Raw genomic sequence first — 22,843 nt, 5'->3', positions numbered from 1 at the left:
AGAATTATGTGAAAACAAATACAGTTGATGTACTAATATAAACCTGGTTTGGTTTTTCACAAAGCAATTCATTGTTTGTATATTTTTCCTAGGCACATTTTGCATATATCTCTGGTCACTCTAAACAAACAGCAGAATTTTCTCCCAGCAGAAGTAAAAGCCATTAATACTAGAAGAATTAAGTTGATATTTGAACAATAAGTCTCATTTTTCAGGGCTATGTAAGTCAAGCAGTCAAATTCTCTCAAGTCTGAAAGACTATGCCAACACAAGAAAATGGAAAAGTTTTAAATTTTATTTGATTTTGCATTTATTCCTACAAGTTACAGTGTTACTCCAGCGATGTCAGAGACACACTGCTCACAGTTTACTTCTTGGTCTGCAAATGAGTATTTCTTGTGCTGTGAATATGTCTTAACATCTTAATACCCCAAATATTACAGATTGTGGTACAATTTTCTTCCTTTCCTTGGGAGCTTCTTCCCTGAATTCATTGAGACTCTAGCCCTGAGCGTGTGGCCCTGAATGTTCGTTGTGTGGCTGCTTGGCGAGCGCTGTTTCATGGCTAGCTCTTGATGGAGGGCAGCAGCACTTGGAGTGATGGTCTCTCGGCATCCCTCTTCTGCACAGCAACATGGAAATAATTACCAGACCTCTCTGCATTACCCAACTTCAGCTGTACGGAAAGAACATGCCTGAGTGGGAACAGAAAATCATGCTGGAGGTCAGAGGGGTGTGGGTGGGAAGGGGCCCTTACGAAGCCCTGGCCACCAGCTCTCCTTACTGGGGCAAGAAAGAGAAACTACTGTTCATGTATACACATATGTCAATGCTACTGCAGGAGCAAAGCTCTTTTAAACCATTTGTTGCCTGAGTTGGGCTGTTTTAAGCTCAGTACATCTTCCCTGCTCTGCCTCCCTGCTCTCGCAGTGAATAAATCCTTGGTGCAATGCCACTGGTTTAAATGAAGTTACTTCTCATTTATATTTTTGTGAGAGGGCAATCCAGCCTGGGGTTTCTGGCTAGGAAAGGGTCTTATTTAAATTGATGGCTACTTTAGAGAGTTAAAATGATCCTACCATTACATGTTTCTTATGTATTACTTGGAGGCATCTGGAGCTGATGCTACTGGAGACTGGATGCTGCAGCACGTGAACTTCTGCTCTAGTTGGTGGGCTGCTTTGCCCCTATAATCATACAGAAAGGCTCCTGGTCTCTAATTCTCAGGTCTCCATGGCTGGACCTGGTTTCCCCTTTCTCCGTGTGTGTGTATTCGATAAATGGCAGCTTGTTTGTTCCACGAGTAAGCCTTTCATTTCAATCAAATTCATAGTTGGAAATATCAAATAAAAAACTGTCATTTACATGTTAGTAAGACAGTATTCGCTGCCAAGCAGCCCGAGATCTTACCGTATGCCTTACCTCAGCCATGTTGGCAATTAGGCCATCAATCCAGAGAATTAATTTCAGCAAGACATTAGTTATTCTTGGAAATTACAGTGCTCGTTTCTCTCTTTTTCTCTTTCTTTTGTATTTAAATGATAGGGTTTTCAAGCATATTTTTATGGACCTAATTAATGCATGTGACAGGCTTCTGATGTAAGGTGGAAGAAATGACAATTAAACATCTTGGAATAAGCACATTCCAGAGGGTGCACAAGCAAGTCTTTATGCAGGGCACTGTGGGAGAAAGTGCTCAGCAACAAAGCAGCAATGTGTTTTCATTTGAAACAACAGGATTGGAGCAAAAAAGGGAAAACAATTCATTAGCATTTGTGAGGGAAGTTTGCAATAACCCTTGATGTTTTGTAATCCTGCGGTTTTGTAGTCTTCTACAGGGTAACTTTTGTGCTATAAAAATACTTGTTCTTACTTTGGACCCTGGAGATCAGGATGAATTTAATGGCAGTGACACTGGTTAGCCACCAGATTTTGTTTTGTGTCAGAAGAGATGTTGCATTGCTGACACATCAAATTCAAAGGAGATGAGTTTTATCACCGTGCAAGTTTAAACTTTTTTTTTTTTTTCTTCCCATCTACTGATGTACTCCCGGTGTACCTTTTTCTGTGGCTGTATTGTCTCCAGCTCTCACGGTGTAACCAGTTCACCTTGCTGGGCAGGAGTCTGCTCAGAAAGGAAAATGTAAATGAAACCAGAGCTAACATTAATGGAAGTATTCATATTTCCAGACATGTTATCTCTGGAGGCTAACACTGGAGAAAAGACGATAACAGAGTACATAACAGACTATGACAGATTATACCCTCTCAGTCCCAGATTGTTCTCCAATCATAAAAGAATAAATGGGAACAATATACGATGTTTTAATAAAACAGCCACCTAAATTACAGAACTCCGGTGTGGTGTACTGTGGCGTAAAGAAGTAGCTAGGTATTATTCTATATATTTTGACTACCCAGATATATGGTCTGTTCAGGGCTTTTGCTTTTTCGAATGTTAAACAGAGAATTGCTGGATACCATGGGATTACTGTGGGGCTACTAGGAATAAACCAACAGTTTTGGTTTTGTGGTATTTGTTAGGAAAACAAGTGCAAAGTTCAGGCTGTCTTAAGAGGCGATGTCCTTGCTCCCTTGAAGGCAGAGGGAGCATCACCATTGACTCGGCCAGGTGATATCCACGGTCTAACTTAGTCCAGCCGAGGTGAAGTATCATCTCAAGCTGCCATGGGCTGATAGGAACCAAAGCTAGGAAATGTGTTTGTCATCTCCCCATCTCGGCCAGGTATTTCTGCAACCCTCCTTATATCTGTTCAGTGATGAAGTTAGAACAGACAGTGGTTAAACTGCATTATCTCCCCATGAGCAGGCAACCGCAGTACTCTAAAACTGTTTACACTGTGAGATAATTAATGGATTTAAACACAGGGAGTTCTGTGATACACGTGCTTCCTGGCTGAGGCCCAGCAGCAGGCTGGATCTATCCTGGGTTCAGGCACCCACCCTGCCTGGAAGCGCAGGGCTTGGGCATCCCGCAAACATGCCCTGGCCTCCCCGAGACACCGGGGTGCTGGTGAGGGGCTGGGGTGCTGCTGGCACTCGTCTTCTCCCCCTTGGTAGGTCGCGCTGGAGGAGCTTGTCTTCACGCAAGGGGTTGCATATGCTGCCGAGGTACATCTAATACCCACCGATAATGCGCTCCGCCTAGGATGAGGCCCCTAGAACTCTGGCGAAGTGATTTTTTTTTTAGGTTATTGTATTTAACTCTTACATCAGCAAGCAAAGTACACAGCAAACAAAAGTAGCTTTTCATGGGGCTATAAGACAAGTCTACATCTTGTTTAACATCTGTATGGAGGTACAAGTAACAGTATCTTTAACTTTTAGTACATGTATATACACACCAAGTTGTCACTTTCTTGGGATAAGATTGTGCCTATAAAATGATTAGTGTTCTACTGATTGTTTTAAAATAACTCAAGCAGCATCTGAATTTATTTACATACATGATATTGCCTTTCATAAACACAGCTGTACGCAGAATGCCAATTCAAGGATATTTTTGGAAGTTCATCCAACAGTTCAGCTGGGATAAAGGCAGCACACTAACCTAATCTCGTTTTCTCTCCCAAGGGCTGTGGACCTAGTAGGTAGCCACCACTTCTTTGTTTCTGTGCCCTGAACATGTAGAGATGTGAAGGGGCTTGGGACGATTGAGCCCGTAGGGTTGCTGCTGCAGAGATGTTGCAGGAACTGATTGCTCCTGCTGGGAGATGCCAGTGTGTGCTGAGCCGTAGCCACCAGCCAGCACACCTTAGCCTTTTCCTAAATGGTAGTCACAGCCAGCTAGCCAGGCGCCCGGGGCTCGTGGTAGGGGAATAGGCAACAGGGTCATACCTGTGCTCCCTCCAGGAGTCCTGCTGCTCCAGGCAGCTCCCTCCTCTGCTCACGCCCTGCTCATCTGCTGCCTTTGTGCTGTGAGAGCTGGTGCTGAGTGACAGCAAAAATATGGATATAGGTCAAATTCCATTAAGACCACACCTTCAGCAGCACACATTCACCCTCTGGAATTTAATATTGCTCTTCGTTTAGCGATTTCCTTCTCCCCAGTTGTTTGCTTTTGAATTTAGGATAATATAAGTCATTATTTGAAGTAGGCTATTTAGAAAGCCCTGCACTGTTATTATTTAGTAAGCCAGAGTTACATTATCACTGGCTTCAATCTATGTTTGATGAAAAGATTTTTCCTATTTAAGAGGCAGAAAAAAAAAGTAAAAGTCTTTAATGGTTTTTGTACCTATTCCAAGATCATCAACATGCAGTATAATTAGAAAGTTCTTGTCTCGTTTAAAATCTTTTTTCTGTCTCATGGGACTTCAGCATTAAAAATGCAAGATTTATGTATATCATATAATTATTTATTTGTAGTACAGCAGCACTTAGAGGTATCATTCAATCTTGGGGCCCCATTTATGTGAAACTTTGTATTAGCAATAGCACTATTGAGTCAGACTAACAAATCCCAAACTGAAATTGCGCTAAGTATTGTACAAATATATTGCAGTGATCACTGGCTGGAAGAATTTATATTATAAGTAGTTAAGATGGACAAGTGGTTAAGACAGGAGAGAGGAAGGATTACTCACCCAGATAAGTCAGATGAGGAATTGAAGCATACCATGATCCAAGACCAGATTCAGGTACGTAGAAAGCTAAGTTAGGAACCTGAAGGTCTTTGCCTATCTAGTCCTTGTGAGGATTTACCTGCCTTGCATGTACAGCCTTGCTCGGGGTACTGGCTGCTGAAGCTAGGAGTCTTAGAGCCTACTGCAGTGCTTCCAACCAGAAAAACACGGATAAGATTTTTTTCTTTGCCTGCTTTTGTTTACTGTGAATTTTGTAGGTCTGTGATCCGGCTCCCTAGAAAAAGACAATGATTTCCTGGCTAATCAAACCTGTATTAAACCTAGAAGAAATCCATGTCACCAGGCAGCTTTCCAGACCATTTTGAAAGCTAAATACTAACAAGATTTATTATGCCCCTGTGCTTCATTCTCTTACTTGGAGTACTGACTGTAGCATGTGACTTTCTTTGATTATTCAGGCTATTTGCTCTTCATATTTTACATTTCTGAGTTAGGGTAATTCTTGAAAGACAGGAAGAAAAAAATCATAAAGACCACAATGCAAAAGGCAGCTTTTTGAACCATTGCTAGGAATACAAAGGAATTAGTGATCAGGAGAGGTTATTTTTCTGGCTAATTGACTATTAGAAGTAGACTCTTAGGGACAAATAGTCCCAAGATTTGTCTGTTGAAGATCTTCCCGAACGGCTAGTAACTGACCAAGAGTCAATGGACAGCTGCCTTCAGTTAAATGCAGGATTTGGCCTAGTGGGTCCATGCACACAACAGAGTAAGTTTAACTGGTCGTCTGGGAAAAGGAAACACTCACTGGCTTGGTTGAAAGTCCCTGGAGCTGTATAAAGTCCGCATCCGTATTAAAGTAAGTCCTTCTTCGTGAAAAAGCAACTCTAAAAAGGCAGCGAGGGCAGGAATCTAACCAAATGTAGTTTACAAATGTCATGTAATGGTTTTGGACTGGGTTTGTCACTTGAATGCTTTATTTTAACAAAGTTAAGTCCCAAAAGCTATAGGATTGAATAGCAAATTGGGTCACTTTTCTTCTGATTCGCACAGGGCTTTAGGAATTCAGAAGCAGATGTCTAAATTAATATACGTATGTGCTCCTTGTATTAACAATCCCATTAAACCGTGCTGCCCTTCCCACCCACCCTCCTTTCCAGAAATATATCCTATCATTAGCTGCTATCTGGAATCGACAGCGGAGTAATTTGAACTCTGGCTCCCAGGGGCCTCCTCCTTTACTTCCTGCTCTAGGAATAAGGTGTGTATTGATTAGATATCAGGCTGTAATTGGGCTCCAATCTATCTGCCTCAAGATATATGATGGAGATGACAGGAAACAGATACCCTGTTGCTACTTGTAAATAGTCTGGTTGAACAAAATGGTTTGTAACCACTTCAGCGCCATAGTCTTTTATTACCAGAATGGCGTTGCTTTATCACTTAGTTTGATGTCTTTTCGAAGGGAAAGAATATCTTTTCTTTCTGACGGAGCTAAAACAATTTTAAACCAATTGTATTCCTCTTTTGAGGACCAAAAATAATTATCTAATAGTGCACAGCTTGGTATAATTATACAGTGAGCATGTCACAGACATAAAATAAATTAAGTCCATAACCCCAATCTGGCATCCATTGACTAATATGTGTGTGTATATATATATATATATAAAAGATGGTGTTCAGAATGAGGATGTCAAAAGAAGGTGCTTGTGGTAGTTGAAGATCTGGAATTATTCATGGCTTGTCTGTACCAAGTTGTTCCCTCCTATACATCAACTGTACCAGGCTAAATATGAATTTATTGAAAACAAAAGTGCAGAGTAGTGCAGATGTCTTGCTTCAGTAGGTCACAAAAGCAACTTCTTAAATATTGGTTTGAGGGAAGATATACACAGTCCATCTAAACTTCAAATTGAACCCAAGCTTGTGGTCTTAAAAGTATATTCTGATTGTGGGGTGATTGTCCCACAACTGGAGAGAAATGCAGCTTTTCCTATTCATACAGAAGACTTGGAAAGAAACCCAAAACGCATAGACCGAGGGTGAAAACACATGGCCTTTTGAGAAGTAACAGACTTGGGTTTGTTTTCTGAACTTATCTTTTGGGCTTTTTTTTAATCCTACAGAAGAGAATCCAGAATAGACAATCAGTTTATTCTGATCAGTGATTTATCTGTGAGATTCCTAGAGCCTTGTGTGAAGGTTTCAAAGCTGTGGACCAAAGTAACTAATGTGTTGCAATAATATATTTTGCACATGATAAGGCAAACCACAGAGAAAATAGAGGGAAGGGAGGGGAAAAAAACACATTCCCTGGCTGAGAAGTTATTGAATGTTTAAAGCTTGGGAACAGATAGTTTAGGGGGAAGTAGATTTCAATGACTTCCACTCTGTAAATAAATTGCGAAACCTAATGTGCTAGTACTTCATTTCTCTCTTTCAAGCATATTTTGGATGGCATTTGTATCACATTTATACCCCAAACATAGTTTGATTTTGCATACAAGACATTTACATTCAGCTGCTCCTCACAGTGACCTTAATGCGATTTATTAACAAAGGGAGGTAGAGCTATTCTACTTTTTAAGCAAGAGCAGAAGGGAGAAGAAGAAAATATTTGTAGTTTTTAATAAGATCTACCAGGCTTACATATATTATTTGTGCTGCATATTACACGCATTTCTGTTGTTATTAGAGTTGTAATTTTCTGTAGTGCCTGATTTTCTTCTTATTTGCCCCAGTATTGCACCATTGTAACTCCACATGCTTCATCTGACTTCTCTTTGTTATTAACTTCAACAACGCAGAGAGATGTGGTCTTTTTGTTCCTTCCCTCCGCCATGTACCATATCTTTGCTACTGACACATTACATTTAAATCACATTATATGCCTCCTAACCAAACCTCTGTAAGTCCAAATTCTTTGGCTTTCAGTCAAAAAGAAGCAAAGAAGAATAACTTTCACAGTGATTGATCTGTAGTAGTGTTAGCCTGTTTATGAAAAGAGCCAGAAAGCAGTCCTATGAGTTCAGCGCTCTTCTTTTAGATCTGAGGAGTTAGAATAAGAAAATCGATATGAGTAACACTGAAGTAGGAAGTAATGAACGGAAGGAGAAGCTTTTAGCGGTAATCTGCTTGGATCTCAAAACAAGGTGTCTAACCACACTGAGGTTACGAGCCTGCAGAGCTTGACACACGTGGACATGCTGAGCAGATGCTGTCATGTACCAGCTTTTAATGTTCCCCTACTTTGTCTCAGATGGACGCCTCCAAGTCGAAGTACAGTGAAGGTGTGTTAAACAGGCTGCACCTTCAGGTGAGTTGAGGGTCCTGACTCAGGGTGAGCTGATGGAGATGCCTAAAGTTTTTCCTGCCCTCCATGTCACTGGCCACCCTGATGATGCTATCCTGGAGGTCGCTGCATAAGTACCATGTGTAGCTCCTACAGATCAAATAACTTCTTAATTTCAACCATAGGGTTTCAGACGTAGGTTTTCAGCCCTGAAGTCTGTGCCCCAGTCTCCATCCCTCTGCTGCTCCCCACAAAAATTCCAACAGAAATCCATCAGAGAGGTTTGGCTGGGGCACTACTTCAATTTCATATGTTTATAGCACTGTCAAACAAAAATGAAGCAAGACAAGATCCACTTCATCACATAGCTAACCATAAAAGGTTAACATTTCATACTCACACATGCTGTATTTGGGACCCTGAAACAGGGACAGGGAGTGACCATTTTGTAGGCTCATATGGGCTTGGTATCTTTTCTCTTAACCATTTTTCAGGATTGCTTTGTGATAATCAGTTTTTTTCATAGGACCAAGTGGAAGGGGCAGTGCAACCGTGTTAAACACACCCATGCATGCAAACACACCCAGGCAAGCATTGATACGTGTATTCCTCAGAGAAAGCAGAAAGAAGTCACTGTACTTTATCAAACTGCTGGTATCAGCATAGTGTCTTCAGAAATCCTGTTCGGACCACAGAAAGGGTGGGGCAGAAGACCTATGGAAAGAATACATTAGGAAACTTGCCACATGGGAATTTATGGATGTCAAGTTTAATTTCCAGGGTTATAAATTACGGAAATCATAGCAAATACAAGTTTGGTTTAAAAAAGAGCAAGTCCTTAATTTCTGGTTTGAGTTGTGGAATTTGAGATTCTCGCTTCTCTTCTGCCTGACGCTAACAGTATTTCTAGATGGCGGATGAAACTGCATTATGTTTTATTAATACAATTACTCTTAACGTAATTTGTCCCATTTCATTTCTTTGCCCCAGGCAATTTCAGATAGTCAGCAGGCCAGTCAATTTAGAGACCAGTAGAATACACATTTTATTATGAAGGATCAACTAAATGCTGTCAATAGAGGATATACTTACCTTATAGAACATGTCTACACAGTCTGGTGCTGTCGCAGGCTAGCTCCAAGCCACCGGGGCGCGAGCCAGCTTTGGTCAGGGAGCCATTTAGACACATTAGGGTGTGAATGTGTCTGCAGTAAAAGGTTTTCCCTCTCAGGTGGACTTATCTGCATCTTCAGTGTCTTATGCTAACATGGCTATGTGCCTTCCAGACCAGACCTGACTTAAGCTCTGGTGATTTGGAGTCTGTGCAGTTCCACAAACAGTGGGTCTGTTTGTGTCTAACTGTAGGCATGACTGTAATTCTTCTCTTGCAAACTCTGAGAGTAGGTCCCTTGGCTTGATCTCCTCTTGTCATGCAAATCAAGCTGAAATCAGTAGAATTAGGTAAATGTAGATGAGATGAATAAGCCAGCACTCTTCATCCATTAGGACTGCTCACTTGCGTTAGAACGACAGATATGAGCAAGGATTTGCGAGATAGGGCCTTTAATCACAAGAAACCCACGTGGAAAATCTGCTTAATTGGGAAGTCTCCCAGGGAACTGGCTGAATAGCCAATGATTCTAAGTAGCTTTGATTGATTCTTAATGGGGACAATAATTCTGTTTAATGGGAGTATCTTCAGATGATTTAATGTTGCTTTGGGCATTTTATATATCTTGATCTTATGCTGGTCTTGTTTGTTTGCTTTTCTACCAGCAGTGTTTGATGGTTTTAATGGTATGATATATGCAGAAGGGGCATGTGTTGGCGCACCCTTGCCAGTTCCTGGCTGTTGGCTTGATCCTCTCATCTCAATTACACATGTTGCGTTGCCTTACTAAGTGCTGCAAAGTTGCTGTTGGCTTTGGAAAGCAGAAGTCTGCATTTTTTCATCTGTGCAGTGGCTTTGCCTAACTGCATCAGCCGACGCAGCATCCCCAGAGCATCGCCAGTGAAAATATTGTGGAGTGGGTGCTTTCTCGTCATGGGGAATTCCTGCCAGTGGGGCTGGGGGTGGTATGCACAGCTCTGTCTCAGACGTTTTGCTGTATGAGCTGTACTCTGTTCTATACAGGTCAAACACTGTTGATAAATCAATGAAAGGGAAGTGGAAAGACATTTGGATGGGGACATGCTTGGTACCTCCAACTGAGGAAAGGACACAGCAAATCACAGAACAGAATCCAACATTTTTGGCCTTTTTTTCCCCAACACATCACAAATATTCTTCATGTGATGAAAATTTTGTGCATCTGTCAAAAGCTAGCTGTGTCAGAATAGATCAGAAGAAAATAAACCAGCGTAAAGAGGAGCAAGCAGTCCAGGTAAATATGAAATTGAGTTGACTTACTGTCTTAGAAGAAAATCATATTCAGTGTGCATTCCCAGTGCTCTGGAGATGTGCCTTCTGTCTTTGAAATTTGTCTGTGAATTTGCAGATGCTCCAGCCTTTCTTAAGTTCTGGCTAAAACAAAAATCCCAGGCATACTTCGATTTTGCAGATGCTCTGATCTTATCTGAAGCACAAAGCTCAACTTCTCCCTCTGTGACCAAATTTCCTTAGTTTATCTTCTTCTAGTGCAAATGTTGCAATGTTGGCTAATGAAAGCACAATGCCATTAAAGGAAAAAAAGTTTCTCACCATTCATCCTTCCCCTGCTGTCAGTTTCTTAATTTAAGAACCAGTCCTTGTGTCCACTATTGCACTGTATTTCTTCAGGACATAATGTTGGGAGGGATGAGCCCAAAGGATAGGACACATTGATGAAGTTCCTCTGTCAGATGCCAGGTTTTGGCTGGATTCTTGGAAAATTTTGCTCTTTCTATTAACTGGCGTGTAATTCAGAGTAGGGAGATATTGTGAGCTGGTTTCTGACCTTTGCAAACACTAAATCATTAAAATACCTGATTTATTGACTTTCTCCTCCCTCCCCAAAATCTTGCCAAAGTGGTCATGACCACAATAAGTGAACTGAAGTGACTTTGGTATTTGTATCTTATATAAAATGTTTATTTTGGGATGTAGTTTGTGAAAATATTGATGTAAGATAGTTTTGGCTAGAATGAAGCTTATAAAGAAGTAACATTTAATCATTAGAGACTGAACTGCACTCAGGCTGAACAGTGGTGTTCAAGATGACTTCTTGAATCAATTTATTCTATTTCTGGTATTAAGCTTGAAGCTGGCAGGGTCCTAGGGTTGTCCACGGTTCTGTAGGTAGTACTATGTCAGTGCGCTTTTAAGTGCTGTCTGTAGCATTCTGCATTGGATTTATTAGAAATTTACCATTCTTAAAAAAGTAGGTTTGGGTTTTTTTATTGTTCTCTGTTAGCTTGAATAGGCCATAACGTATTTTAGAAGAATGATACAGATCTTTTTGTTCTGCACCAGACCATTAGCCTGTTTCTTCAGTGTCGGATACCTTGAAGGAGGGGTAGAAACTTGAATTAGAATATTATGAATTAATCTCTCCATGGGGTAATGCCCATCTAAGTCTACCATATATTCGTTAGTCTTGTAAGTTATTAACTACTCTGGTCACAACTGGGCCTTCATATAAAATACGCATAGCTTTAAACAGGTACACTTCTGCTTGCAGGCCTGTTGTGCCAGGTACTGGCGTATAGACTTAACGCAGGAATACGATCTTCCTCTTCAGATCAAAATATATACTGAGATTGTCATCGGATTTCTTTAGTCCTTTAGGCCCAGGTGTAGATAGATGTGTAAAATGTACAGAGCATACACAGCTCAGAACCCTAGTAAATGGGGTGTGAGGGCTATTCATGTATTATTTTCTTCTCTTCTGCTGTCCAGTGTGCTCCAAAGGTAAATTTAGGACTTTTTGTCTGGGTTTTGTTTAAATTTTAAATGATATGCTTCTAAAGTTGCTGCACTTTTGTAGTCTCTCTTAACACATAGACCTTCCCATAGTGTATTTGCATGTTTTTGCTGTTCTTCAGCAAGAGCAGTGTTTTCTGCTGGACCAGCCAGGGTAGGAGGGGACTGGACGAGGTAATCAGTGCATGGTGCTACAGGCTGGCACCCAGCACTAATAAGAACCTTGACATGTTGTTTTGGGTACCATGGGATAGGAATGGTCATCTTGTGTGTTTGGGGAATTTTGGATTTGGTAAATGGGAACTGTGGACGGGAGGTAGTATCTATTCATAGGTCAGATAAGGTTATGCATTGCCTGGAGTGACTTTCTTTTGCACAAGCATTGGATCATCCATATTCTGAGGCTTAGCTCTTCTTTTTTTACCCTAAAAAACCTCTCTCCATTAGCCTTTTGGAAAATGATAACGTCAGTGAGGTCATTGCAGAATTAGATGTTAGGCAAACCACTGGATATTTTGTTAAATAAAATGGTCCTTGCCAATATTTTGCAATCAGTCCTTTAAGTTTAAACCACATCTTAAAGTTAAAATGTGTCTATGGATAGATAGATAAACTTGTGTGTGTATACAGTAAAGCCTAAACCCCTCATTAATTATAGTTCTTTTTTCATGGCAGAGATCTTTAAAACAGATAAACAGCAGTTCTGAAATCTGAACTGGAGGGTGAAAAACTTGATGTCTTTTTAAGATACTTAGAAGGAGACATATACAAGGAGCTGGCTATTTCTTAGCAAGAAAAATGCCTTTGAAAATCTTTCCATAGTCCAGGTATCTTCTTCAAAACCACATCTGATAGGGATCTAATCTCCGTGTTCAATAACATCATCATTAAACATTAACACATCACAAACAACATGTTTATCATTTTACCATTACTTTTCAGGATCAGGTTTAAATTATGGTTTGTAAAAACAGTGTAGGTCCTGTTCTTTCTGTCTTTTTCAGTTTTTTTTTTTGTTGTTGTTAAGATTTATTTGCTTCTATAAAATGAGTATTTAACACCAAGTGAAAAGATGAATTGCAAATGGTCTTTGTTGCCTTTAACACTTTGTGGTCATGGCTCTGCTAGGAGAAAAAAGCTGCGTGATTAAGGGACAAACAAAAAAAGATGCACAGAGTTGGCAGCAACCTGAAATAAAGGAGACTCTACATTTCAGACAAGCTGTTACTTATTGTGGGAGAAGAAAGGGCTTTGTTTCGTGAATGCTCTGCACATGACAGTGAAATTCTGTGCACGTCGTCATGCAACTTCTGGCTGCATATTGCCTGTGTCAGGGTGCTTTCTCTGCATGAAATGATGCTTAAGCTCCGAGTAGTTGAAGGGCTTTTCCAAGGCTGGGGCTACCTCCCATGATCAATGGCAAAGCTCTGCTCCTGCTGGGGTGTTGAATTGGGAGTCAGTGGCGGCAGAGGAGACACAGTGCCCTTGAGTTCAGCTGGGATCACTGTCCTCCGCTGCTTGATAGCCCTGCCTCGTTCCTTGGGTGTGGAGCACTTGTTCTGGGCCACAAGGATATTTTGGAACATGACTTCTAGGCAATTCCCTGATATACAGAGTGATAACTCTCTCCCAGATCATTAAATTATGCCATTTTAAACAGCTGGAAGGAGGTAGACTGATGCCGTATGTCTCCGGGAAGTGTTGTGATGGTGCCTCCGCTATCGGTGGCTTAGTGTGAAATGTCTGGGAAGACAAAACTCTTGCACAGTGCCAGCTTGCTTCTTAGGAAGAGGGAACATTCACGTTGTCTTAATTTCGGGGGCATGAACGGACCTGAACTTTTATTGAACTTTTCTCATCTATGGTTTGTCCTCTTCTTAGTAATACATCCTTCTCAGTACTGTATCTCACTATCAAAAGAAGCTTGAAAACATATTTGCCTCCTTTTCAGATTACAACAGGCCATATTAAACCTTGCATCCAAGTAGGCCCCCCATACACACTGGTATGTGTGCAAGTTCTGGGACTTTCTTAACTATCAGACTTAGCAGTGAGAGCTTTAGATTGCCAGAAAATAATAAAAATAACCCCTCCTAGTTCAGCAAAAGGTTTTGAAAACACTTTTTAAAAAGCCCTCAAATATAATTCTTCAGCTTGCCTATTTTTTTTTTTTCTTTAGAAGCTTTCAGGTAATTTTTCAGTTGTGTCAGTTCAGCTACTCCCTGTAATTCAATTGTTTTCTCCAATTCCCCCAAACGCAGGGCTGTGGAGCCTTGGGTGTTTTCACCTCCTCGTTTTTGGTCTGTGTGTTGGTTCTGTAATGGATTGCAAAGGCAAACACAAAACTTTGCAGCCTTTATAGGAATGAAACACTCTGAACTCATACGTAGAAGCTAATGTAAACAAACATACAGCTGTACAGGGTGGTACGCAGGGAGGTGGGTTTGCACCCATTGCATGTAGCTTGCCCACACATGTTCTCAGGCAGATCTCTGATATGAATGGTTTCAAGGCTTTTGCTTACTCTGAAAGACCTAAACATCCTTCTGTTGAGTACAGGGCCTTAAAACATATTTGAAATTGAGGCTCCAAAAATAATCACAGAATCACAGAATGGTAGGGGTTGGAAGGGACCTCTGGAGATCATCCCGTCCAACCCACCTGCTTGAGGAGCTACACCTCGAGTCAGGGTGTACAGGACCGCATGCAGGTGGGCTTTGAGTATGTCCAGGGAAGGGACTTCACAGCCTCTCTGGGCAGCCTGTTCCACTGCTCTGTCACCCTCACAGGAATGAAGTTTTTCCTCATATTCAGGCAGAACTTCTTGTGTTCCAACTTGTGCCCATCACCCCTTGTCCTGTCGTTGGGCACCACTGAAAAGAGTTCAGCCCCATCGTCTTGACACCCGCCCTTTAGATATTTATAAGCATTGATAAGATCCCCCCCTTAGTCTCCTCCAGGTTAAGCAAACCCAGTCTCTCAGCCTTTCCCCAGAAAAGAGATGCTCCAGTCCCCTGATCGTCTCTGTACCTCTCTGCTGGACTGTCTCCAGTAGTTCCCTGTCTTTCTTGAAGTGGGGAGCCCAGAACTTGACGCAGCACTCCAGATGTGGTCTCGCTAGGGCAGAGTAGAGGGGGAGGATAACCTCCCTTGACCTGCTGGCCACACTGCTTTTCATGCAGCCCAGGACTCCATTGGCTGCCTTGGCCACAAGGGCACAGTGCTGGCTCATGGTCAACTTGCTGTCCATCAGCACTCCAAGGTCCTTTTCAACAGAGCCACTTTCCAGCAGGTCACCCCCAACCTGTGCTGGTGCGGGGCGTTGTTCCTCCCCAGGGGCAGGACCTTGTACTTGCTCTTGTTGAATTCCATGAGGTTCCCCTCGGCCCAGCTCTCCAGCCTGTCCAGGTCTTGCTGGATGGCAGCACAGCCTTCTGGTATATCAGCCACTCCTCCCAGCTTGGTATCATCAGCAAACTTGCTGAGGGGACACTCTGTCCCTTTGCCCAGGTCATTGATGAATGTGTTCAAAAGGACTGGACCCAGCACAGACCCCTGGGGAGCACTGCTGGTTACAGGCCTCCAACCAGACTCTGCTCCATTGATCACAACCCTCGGAGATCTGCCGTTCAGCCAGTTCTCAGTCCAACTCACTGTCCACTCGCCTAACCTACACTTCCTGAGCTTACCTATGATGACATTATGGGAGTGTCAAAAGCCTTGCTGAAGTCAAGGGAAACAACATCCACTGCTCTCCCTTCATTGACGCAGCCAGTCATGCGATCGTAGAAGGATATCAGGTTGGTCAAGCATGATCTTCCCTTGGTGAATCCATGTTGACTCCTTCTGATAACCTTCTCTTCCTCTACATGCCTGGAGGTGACCTTCAGAATGAACTGTTTCATCACCTTTCTAGGGATGGAGGTGAGGCTGACTGGCCTAGAGTTTCCCAGGTCCTCCTTCTTGCCCTTTTTGAAGACTGGAGTGACATTTTGCTTTCCTCCAGTCCTCGGGCACCTCTCCTGTCCTCCATGACTTTTCAAAGATGATGGAGAGTGGCTTAGCAACAGCACCCGCCTGTCTTTCCTAAAAATCCTGTAGCCATCAATGACCACATTCCAGTCATGCGAGCTATCCCGCCACATCTTTGTAATTGCAGTGAGATTGTGCCACTGCAACCACACACAGATCTCTAGTTCCTCCTGTTTATTTGCTACGATGTGTGTGTTGGTGTAGAGGCATTTCAGAGAGGAAACTGAGCAGGCATGTTTTGTTGGAGGGGTGCACGAGGACCCACTATAGCCATGCACACCCATGAGGTGGTTGGTGTTCTGCCTGTCATCTCACGAGGCAGCTAAGGCATCTTTGTCGTGGCTCTGGGTGGCCTGGCTTATTCCCCCGTGATGGCATTAGCATTGCCACATTGGACCCCACCCCCCGAGTCCTCCAGTTTAAAGCCTGCCTCACCAACTTGGCCAGCCTGCTGCCAAAGGTTCCCTTGCCCCTTCTAGACATGGCGATTCCATCCCTCCCTAACAGGGATTCATTCCTGGCAATTCTGGTCACATATTTCTTTATTTAGAGAAAGGAAATCTTTCTCAAGAAGGTCTGAGGATCATCAAGGTCTGGGCAAGTGAGGTCTTGTCAAACTTTTACAAACAAATGTTCTTAAAATTAAATAGCTTGTTTAGTGTCAAGAACCATTATTTCCTTATCTCTGGTTGTTCCTTTCTTTCTTTACTGAGATATCGCTTTCCTGTGTCCTGTTAAATTCCTCATCCTGTTAGAAGAGGGGGGAAAAAAAAGGAGAGAAATATTGTACTGAACTGCATGGACATATTGTTATTGTGGTTCCCTATTAACTTTTTGCTGATTCCTGCTTACTTATCGTGTGCTTTAATGTTCTGTTACATTTTCCAGCAGCAGTGTGTCTCTGCAGTGCTAAAACTTACTGTTTGCTGCTTTGCTGTTGTTGTCTTCATCATGTAAAATAGCCTCATTAGGATCACAAGAACAACGGGGCCAGTTATTTTAATCAAACAATGTTTTTCAGGATCTGGAAAGGCTGCAATATCAGCCTCTGCTCTGACCCCTAAAACAAAATCACTTCCATTCACATTATTATCTTCGGTGTGTGGGAAACAGCCAGAGTCTGAATATTCTTTTTATCCTCCCTTCATATTTATTTCTTTTCTTTTCTTTTCTTTTTTTTTTTTGTACTTGCTCGGTTCCTGTTGAAAATGCATCTAACCTATAAACGAACAGCCTCCTCTGTGTTCATTCCCCAGGCATTCTCCAAATATTCACATTCTTAAAATACCATCTTCTTCCTTATTTTCTCAATTCTTTATTTGTTTACACTCAAAAGCTTCTTTGTAGCTGCCTACAGTGAGCTGGGAAAACATATAGTCTAGTCCTCCTTTATTTAAATGTACAGTAGATTGTTAATGTCTTTGTTACCAGATACTAGCAAGCTTTATTGAGGACAAACCCATATGCCAGTGAAATTGTTCAACATGAATGTTCCCAAATGTATGCAATGTTCTTCAGATTAATTGGATTCCATATAGCATATTCCCATCACAATGTGCAGAGGTTTTAAACATATAAACCCCATTAACATTAATGGGAGTCACATGCTTAAATCCCAGCACTTCTTGATAGGAATAGCATCACTTTAAATGAAACCAGTGTCCACCTTACTGTGAACTATTACAAATAATGATTACAGTTTTCTCCTGTGGATGGGAAGGAAACCAGTGCTACCAAATCACCTCTTTAAAACACTTTGTATTGCTAACATTGCTGGACAAAAAAGCTGCACTGAACTCCATAAATAACTTGTTGCTGGAAGTTTTGCTCTGTCACGTTAAAAAGTAGGGTATACCTGTTCAACAGTCAGCCTTAAAATCATAGAAATGAGCAAGCAACATTCTTTTTAGCTGAAGGAAAGAATTATTATCATTTTTGGTAGCACGCAACCTATTTTCATGAATTTGAAATTATATATAGACATAGCCAGGACATCCATTCATGGGTAAGAAACCTACTAGCTTCTCAATGTGGGCTGTTTAGTGATGTTTTTCCTAAACTAAAACAATAGCGTTGGTGGCAATTTTGTTTCTAGGTATTATTTCACAATAGTTAATAATATAGTTCTTTCACAGTGCTGGAAATGCAGCAGGCATGGCATACTGGAACTTAAAACAATTCTCGAAATGGACAAAACAATTTACTATGGACCATAAATAGATAACTAGAGAAATTGCACTCTGAGGTCATTATGGAAGTTTTGCTTTACTTTACATCAGTCTTTTCAAATCCATTAGTTAACATCTGTATGTTTATCAGGTAACTAGTTACTTGTAGACTAGTCGTTAAGGGAATGAGTAACAATTGCACATTTGTTTGTTCATAGCAAACAAAATTATAGCACTATTATGTGTCTGAACTTGAACTATGAAACATTTATACTTTCATTACACAATTTTTTATTTGTGATGTCCACCATGGTAGGACATAGGCTCTCATCAGTAATTTGGTCTTGAGTTATGATTAATGGGTTTAGAGGTCTCTGGTAAAAGAACTCCTTCACTTTAAAGTCATGTGCTACTTAGGAGGAAAAATACTATGGAGAGGAAAGAAAAGTGTCATTGCCCAACAAGAGGACAAGGGGCAATGGGCACACAGTTGGGACACAGGAAGTTCCACCTGAACATGAGGCCAAACCCCTTCCCTGTGCGGGTGCCAGAGCAGGGGCACAGGCTGCCCAGAGAGGCTGTGGGGTCCCTTCCCTGGAGACATTCACCCCCTGCCTGGACGCGGCCCTGTGCCCCTGCTCTGGGGGAGCCTGCTCAGGCAGGGGGGTTGGATGGGATGATCTCCAGAGGGCCCTTCCAACCCCATTCTGTGATTCTGTGATATCTTAGGTCTACCGGTTGTGTACTAACTTTGGTATTTAAGTTACATCCAACACTGGCCAGTACTGGAAACTTCAGAGTGGCTTTTTGGTGAACAGTTGTGAACTTGATTGGTTTTGTGGAAGTTTCATGCTGTTTCCCGTCGCACAGTAAGGAGTTTATATTCTGAAGCATGCAAGATCTATACCTTTTCGATTCTTGTGAGATAAAGGGAGTGGTTTGCATGCTCTGCTCAAATGGCTTATTTTTATTTGAATCTTGTCAGATTGTAAGCTTATCATTTATGAGTAGGCTGGGGTTTTTTCTGAATAGATTAAATAATGTAATGAATTGACTAAGTAGGATCGCTTTGTGGCCTAGGACAGATACTGATAACTTTGAGCATGGACTTTTTCAGATGACATGATAAAAAGTGTATGGCTATAGAAGGTAATGCAACACTTGCTGCTGTTGTAGTGCTTTGTGTGCATAACTTATCCATCTTGAAGCCCTGTAGAGCTTGATTCTGGTTATCTGTGAATTGTTTAACTCAATACCTTTTGCATTTGGTGTCATGCTCTGGTATGAATGTGCAAGGGATGAGCAGTAAAATAACGGAAATAAGTGAGCCTGGGAGCATTGTAGAAGAATGAGATTAAAATCGATGGTGAGCTGAAATGAAAAAACGGGTAGGGAGGATTGGGGTCAAGCATAGAAAGACTCTTCAGAGATACAGCGTAAGTAGATGGATTAGTGTTTTAGGTGTACATCTTCGTGTCTTCCTGGAGTCTGCATAAGCAAAGCGTTCAAACCAGGATTTGTTCTTATGTGACTTGTGCCCGTGAGGAGCTGTGCCTTTGAAATCCTACTATGGAGTAAGGAGAGCAGATTTCTGACATCACATAGATTCCCATGGAAACTGATTTTGTAGTCTCAAATGTTGTGCTTGCAACAGGACGCAATGGCCTGGGAAGGAGAAACTGTTTACATAGCAAGAGCAGACGTAACTGCTAATGAAAATTACAGCCTGTTTCTGTATTCCTCACTCCTGTAGGAAAATACTACTGTAATGTTATGTAATCATAGGTTAGGTTATATATTCCTAAAACAACCAGGCCACAAACAGAAGGGACAGAAAGGGGATAATTCTTCTGTGTGACATAATTGGACATGGCAATAGGCCCAACTGTTTGATTCTACTGAAAAAATCCCAGATCCTGTGTATGGAAGATTACTGTGAGAGGGGGAAGCAGCATCATTTCTTGGTTTACATGGCATACATGTTGGAGAGGCTGAGGTGCAGAGCCCAAAATGCATCTAGTCTTCTTGTAAAAGGTCCTTAATGTTTGTCTCAGAAGAAACACTCAACCTCTGAACTTTTTCTTCTTCAGTCAAATGTATAGAGAAAAATGGTTTATGTAATGCAGCCGTGAGCTGGGGTTGTTGTGTGGGAAGTCTACGGGAGGAAGCCTAAAAATATTTTTGTTGATTGTCCAACTTTGAGTCTCTTTTGGTCAGTAGTGGACTCTTTCCAGCTACTCCATTTCATCCTCCAACATCGTGTTTTTCGGTCTATTCCTCTGGTGCAGGCAGTTCCCTGTTCATAAGAAACAATGTCATGCAGACAAGCAGTAGATCTGCTGGTTTGTACTATGATATGTACAGAGAAGCATTCGGAGGTTGGGAGATGGCTATCACTGGTCACGTGTCAACATCTTCAAAACTCCTCTAGGTATGAGCAAAGCGTTGCTCAAATAAAGCACAATTCCTTCCTGCTTATTCAGTGCTTTGCTTATTATACCAATTTGCAAGCTTTCTGTCTGCAACATCATCTTTCTTATGCTGGCTTCCCTACAGTCTACTGATTCATTTACGTCTCAAAACAGCCATCTCTGTTGCCTGAGTATGAGAGAAACTAATTTAACTCCAAGCTCAACGCATGTGAAAACTGGCGGGTTTATGTAGTCTCTGCCTTTCCCCTTCTATTCCTTCTGTACCATCAGGCTTTTTACTCACTTCTGCTTCTATGCTTCCACCACTTGCATGCTTGGAAAGGGTGGAAACATTTTAATTTTCTTTCTCCCCCATCTTTTCTCAAGATGTCTCTGCATCTTATCGCTGATTGATTTGTATGTGTGAGTCATGGAAAAAAATTGAATGCCTCATCTTCCTAACCAACCACCTCCACCTTCAGTCCTGTCTCCCAGTCCTGCCATATGAGTGTCATACTTGACTCATCTCTCTCCTTTGTGTTGCTTTATCACACAAGTGGCCAGGAGTCCTGCTGAAACACTTACGTTTAGTGTTCACTCAGGATTAAGTTGGTAGATAGAGGGTTCACTGGTACTTTCCATTAGGTTGGACTGTTCCAAGAGCTAAAACAATCCTTCTTCAGCATCTTTGTCTATCAGATAGTGTATCTAGCTAGTGTTAAAACTGGGAAGAGATTAACTGAGGTGGTTTGAATGATTTGCTGGGGGCCCAGGAAGGACACTGCACAGGGCCAGTTTGTGCCAGAGTATTGTTTGAGTGGAAAGAAAGGCACCAAATTATTTTTGTTCCCTTCATTGGTTTGGTACACAGTGATCCAGAATGAGAGTGTCCTTGTAGTCCACCCAGACACAGAAATTGCTCCCTCTGAGAGTCCTTGTGCAGACTGCAAGGAAAAACATCAAGAAAAGCAGGGGTGGGCTCACAAACAGTTGCCCAGTATCGGCGGTTGTTTGTAGGTACAGTTCTGAGCAGTGGAGTTAGTGCTTTGGGGTGTTTTAAGGTAAAGTATTAGCCTAATTTATCAGCTGCATATATATGGCTGGAGTCAGAAATTGAAGGAGAGATGTGAACATTGAGCAGCCTTCAGTGAGCAAAACCTGGACAAAAAGGCTGTATTCATGGCCAAAGCTTGCTACAGAATTTTATTCTTATTCTGATTGGCACTGACCAATGCTCCTACTCTCCAATGTTTCTCCTATTTGTGGAGAAATGTTGACCACCACACTGAAGGATGCCTCGTCTTTACTCCTTCTAATCTGCCTTTGTCTGGGTGCCTTCCACTGTATTTCAGCTCCCATTGCTAGGCATTATACTTGGGAAAACTGCTTGCTTGGTTTTTAAAAAAAAAAAAAACAAAACAAAAAGTGGGGAAGAAAAGAGAGGGGAAAAAAGGGTTTGTGAGCCTACGGTGAACTTAATTAACATCGCTGGAGGGACAGCAATAAAGCGCTTAAGAGGGCTATAGTAAACCTTGCAAGACGTGAACAAGTCAAAATATTATTGACGTATTCAATTATTTGCAGTTGTGGGGGTTTCATTTTCTCTGACGACTCGTGAAAATAATAAAGCACTTAAAAGTTCCGCTTTCACTTGGCTGACCTAGCGCTCTCGCAGCAGCACAGTGTGTTACCCGGGGAGGGAGCTGAGCCGGAGCCAGCGCAGGGCGAGGAGCGCTGAGAAAGCAGTACATGCAGTCCCTCAGGAGGGGAGCAGCTCACATTTATCTCTAGGGGCTCTTCCTGCCTGGCCTGTATTATTTATTTTACTATTATTAGCATTTCTGAGACACCAATCACTATGGTAACTGGGTGCCCATAATAACTTTGCATTTATGTCATTCTTTTTGCCAACAGTTTCTCTGTACTTCGCAGTTACTAATTACTTTCACGCGGCATTCATAGCCCGTTGCACTCTCTAGGTTATTAAACCTGAGGACTTCTTACAGATGGGAAGACTGAGGTGCAGAGGGTTTAAGGGCTGAGGCTTTATGGGTCTCCTCACTCCTGGACCTGCATTTCAGCTTCTTTCCCTGGCTTCCTAGAGGCTCATTGCAATAGGGACTTAAAGCAACAACCCTCTGTAGGCTTCATCTTTCTCTTTAAATTGTACCCATCTCTTTCCTTCTGCTTGCTGGGCCTTTGAGACCCAGTGCTGGGAGCCTGGGAAGGCTTTGCCTGAACGATCTTGATGCAGGTATTCCTCACACCTCTTGAAGAGTGCATTTTGCACCCAGCCTTGCATAGGCAGACATAGTGAGCATCGTGACCCCATGGCAAGTTTGAAGGACTACAGCTGGACCTCAGCGGTCGTACAGCTCAGCTGTGCCCCCTGTCAGCTTCAGAGATGCAGCCAGGCTTGGCCACATGGT

General features: G+C 42.0%; 2 long non-coding RNA genes across 2 annotated transcripts in view; one reads left to right on the top strand and one right to left on the bottom strand.

Annotated features, from left to right (window-relative positions):
- The window catches only part of LOC135314801 (uncharacterized), a 223,270-nt gene that overhangs the window by 142,653 nt on the left and 57,774 nt on the right, over positions 1 to 22,843 (top strand). The gene's annotated exons all lie outside the window — the stretch shown is intronic.
- LOC135314590 (uncharacterized) lies at positions 269 to 4,990 on the bottom strand. Its single transcript, XR_010374100.1, has 3 exons — positions 4,608 to 4,990; positions 2,060 to 2,125; positions 269 to 695 (listed from the first exon to the last, which is right to left on the bottom strand). It is a non-coding gene; the product is annotated as an uncharacterized LOC135314590 (long non-coding RNA).

Source organism: Phalacrocorax carbo, chromosome 8 (genome assembly GCF_963921805.1).
Source record: "Phalacrocorax carbo chromosome 8, bPhaCar2.1, whole genome shotgun sequence".
NCBI lineage: Eukaryota > Metazoa > Chordata > Aves > Suliformes > Phalacrocoracidae > Phalacrocorax > Phalacrocorax carbo.
Note: the sequence above shows the minus strand (reverse complement) of the source record. Positions and strands in the feature narration are given on the sequence as shown.